This window comes from Hibiscus syriacus, unplaced genomic scaffold (assembly GCF_006381635.1).
Source record: "Hibiscus syriacus cultivar Baekdansim isolate YM2019G1 unplaced genomic scaffold, ASM638163v2 tig00111957_pilon, whole genome shotgun sequence".
Taxonomy (NCBI): Eukaryota; Viridiplantae; Streptophyta; class Magnoliopsida; order Malvales; family Malvaceae; genus Hibiscus; species Hibiscus syriacus.
The window spans coordinates 10,401-14,414 of record NW_024063222.1 but is presented as its reverse complement, the minus strand read 5'-3'; the positions used below and the strand labels follow the sequence as shown (position 1 = coordinate 14,414).

The following is a 4,014-nucleotide window of genomic DNA, read 5'->3' as shown; positions in this document are numbered from 1 at the left end:
TTTAATAAATTAAAATAAATTTAATCCTACAATCGAATAATGTCACTTGTCATTGATATCACGTTTACCCAACCATTGAGCAAGACCAATGCTTAATTTAAAAAAGATAAAACGATGTATCTATTTTATATCTTAGTATATAAATACTTAACTTAAATTCATAATATATATATATATATATATATATTAACTTTAATAAATGACAAATTAAAGGGATGAAACTATAATTAAACCTATTTTAAATTTATCTAATTATTATTTTGTGGGATAAACCAAAACCCTAGACCACTTTTAGAAATATCTAATATTCTAATCCATTCAGCTGTTTTTTTTTTATGGTTACAAGGGAAATATATTATTTTATCTTCTTCACCATCTAACCTATTTCAAGTTTCTTAGAAGGAAGAATCCTCGTTTGGGGTCCTCCTGCATTTATGCTCAGCTAAAACAAAACAAAAGACAATTTGAAAGAAATGCATCCCATTAAATATGGCTCCCATCATCATCTTCAGCAGCAGCAGCAATTCATGGCTGATGATAACGATTCTTCATCTTCTTCAGTTTTCTTCATTCCCAGTCCCCAGCAGCAGCAACAACAATCTGTTTTCCCTTACCCTGTAAATTCTCAGTAACAACACGAACACCATGAGAATCTTTCTCACCAACAACAACAATCTGTTTTCCCTCACCCTTTAAATTTTCAGCAACAACACGAACACCATGAGAATCTTTCTCACCAACACTCGAGTCCAGTTACCCATCAGCTTTTTCAGCATCATCAAGCTCAGTTTCGAGCATTTCGACACCCAGAATCTGTTCATCATCATAATCATCCCTTTTCAGCTGTTAATTTCAAGTTGTGTCTTAATGAAAACAGTGGGAAAAAAGATATTGCTTTGCCTTTGAATCATGAGCACAACGAAGCCAGTTTTTTTCCATGAAAATCAGCAACATGAAGATTCACTTTTGGTTCCCCATTGTTTGCATCCCCATGAAGATTCTTCCATGAAGGAACCCTTTTGGTAATTTATTATAATTCCATTTCTTACTCAAGTTTGCTCTTTTTCTTGTTTGACTTCTTTTTGTCACCCATGTGTTTGTTGAAATGTTAGCACGAAGCCCTGAAACAGATACGAAGATAGGCAGTGTAGTGGAAATAACAAGGTTTCTCAATCCAAAAATGAGAGGAGCAAGAATTTGGATCACAAATATAGACTCTTTGGTGAGCTTGAAGCAATTTATGGGCATGGAGGAGAAGCTGCTCAAGCTGGGTCAGGGTCTGCTCTCACTGGGGAGAATTCACCTGCAAATGTTGCCACCTCCATGCCCTTAACCGAGTTCCATGGCCATAATGTAGGTGCAAATGGAGGGGTTGGTAATGGATCAGAGAGCACTTCCATTGTGAAAGAAGCTTCCTTGAGGAACAAGATACAAAAGAAGATCAATAGGAAGACAAAAATGGAGGAAATGAGTTCAATGGTTGTGTTTTTCGGGAGCTTAGTGAAGCAAGTGATTGATCATCAAGAGTATCTCCACAGAAGGTTTTTGGAAGTGATTGAAAGGATGGATAAAGAGAGGTCAGTGAAAGACGAATCATGGAGACAACAAGAGGTTGAAAGACGTAATAGAGAAGCCATTGCAAGAGCACATGAACAAGCTTTAGCTTCAAGTAGAGAAGCTCTCATTGTATCCTATTTGGAGAAGATTACAGGTGAAAGCATCAATCTTCCACAAAGGACTCCATTGTTAGTGCAACCTGAAAGCACGGTTGTTAAAGCTGATAACAATAGCAGGTATCCTATACCTGAAGTTGAGGCCTTGATTCAAGTGAGATGTAACTTTCAATCAAAGTTTCGAGAACCTGGATTAAAGGGTGCTCTTTGGGAAGACGAGAGCTCTTTAATGTCTTCTTTTGGTTATCAAAGAAGTGCCAAAAGATGCAAAGAGAAATGGGAGAACATCAACAAGTATTTCAGGAAGAGCAAAGAGAATCGTAAGAAACGCTCTCAGCAATCCAAAACCTGCAGTTATTTTGATCAATTGGATCAAGTCTACTCAAGAATACCAATTAACACTGATATTGAGATGCAAAAGCAAGGTGATTCGGACCTTTTGGAACCCTATATTCCTCAGGGAGTTGACGTTAATAGGAGCCTTAAAGTATCTGGAATGAACTCCCCAAAGTTGGATTTTGATGGCACAGTAGGTGATAAACAAGGAAGCAACGTAAAGGACAATAAAAGCCGTGGGAACTACTTGGAGAATGATGGTGATGAGCAAGAAGACGATGGTAACGACAGTGATGAGGAGAATGAGAATTGAAGGTCAACCTCCCAAAGGTCTTCTACAAGGTAAGCATTTTTTTTAACTCAAGGATTTCCAGTGCTAATGGTGTGCTTAGTTCCACAAAGTTAACATCAACTATGGGTTGTCTATAAAGCAACTAAGATGTGAATGAAGACCTCTGATCTTTCTTGATGTCTTAGCCATTGTTTTTTCGTTTGTTTTTTGTGTTGTATTCACCTGCTTATGGACCATGGGTAGTTTTTGTTTCAAAATTTGAACCTCAATCTTTGTTTCCCTCTTCTCTTCACATTAATGTCGTTGCTTTGGTTGCTATGGGGCTCTTTGTTTTAATGCATGCATGCATGTGTGTGTGTATATATATATATATTATGTACTAATCAATCAACCTGAATGATTAAGAAATTGTTATTATCCTTTGAAGCGTATATGTACTAATCAAGCAACCTGAATGATTAAGAGATTTTTATTATCCTAAATTCGAGCATGAAGTCCACCTAAGGTGTATGTTGAGACTTGAGAGTCTTTAATAGATGTTAACTTTATTCATCCAGACTAATCAATATATGTATATTTATGATGGTTGGTTGGTATGATAGGAAGATGGCATGAATTGAACAATGCATGTAATTGGAGAGTACGTATGGTGGGGGTGGGGCTTGTTATCTCTGCATGGCATGGGACGACACGAGACGCGGGGGGGGGGGGGGGGGGGGATCACTCATCCATTATAGAGTTGAAAAAGAAATATCTGAGATTCTGCAAAAAACGGAGTACGTAATGCACGATTTTAATGAACAGATGAGAGAGATGACATAAGTTTTGTAGAAGAGTATATAATTCTCATTTTTATAGATAAAATAGGGACCTAATTAATATATATATATATTATAGTAATTATTCTTAAATATATAAATGTCAATTATACTATTATTCTCATGTCGAATATTTTTCACTTTAAATCTGTATCTTTAAATCTGAATCTGACTTGAATCTAAATTTCAACAACAAAAAATGTCTCTATAGAATCGAGCTGAAACTCATTAATTCGAGTCAAATGTCCATCCCTTAGCACACCCACGGAAGTGATTAGAAGATGATAATATATATATTTGAGTGTTACATTTTTATATGGGATTTATGATTTAAGATTTAGAGTAGTGATGAATTTTGGTAACATAGTTTGGAGGTTTAACTTAAAATTTTAATTTTCTTGAAGGGTTTAATTCAACTTGTTCAAAGAAATTTGGGATATAACTAAAATTTTAATTTTTTTAAGACTTAATGATAAATTGTAAAAATAATAAGAGGGGACTTAATTAAAATATTCAAAAAAATAAAATATTATAAGAGTTTTTAAATTTTATGAGGAGGCCAAATTAAATTTTTTAAAAGATTAAGGGTTAATTTTATACAATTTTGGAGGGCTAGAACCCACCAACCAATTCAAAAACAAGAATAAAAATGGATGAAACTTTAGGTTTAAGGGTTTTCATTATCTAACTTAGAATTCAAATAAAAATATATTAGGATGATGTTTAGTTCACGAGATTTCTAAATTTCTAATTAAATCTCACAAGCATTTAGCACTTTTGAAAGAATTTGAAGTTTCTCTTTACGAGTTTAAGCTTTCATTTATTTGAAGAGAAAGGATGATGGATTTAGTTTAGTGAAATCGGTAGGTATTGGGTTCGGATATATAAGCGGGTT

General features: G+C 34.6%; 1 pseudogene; it reads left to right on the top strand.

Annotated features, from left to right (window-relative positions):
• The first annotated feature begins 396 nt into the window (after positions 1–396).
• On the top strand, positions 397–2,322 carry LOC120173550 (annotated as a pseudogene).
• The last annotated feature ends 1,692 nt before the right edge of the window (positions 2,323–4,014 follow it).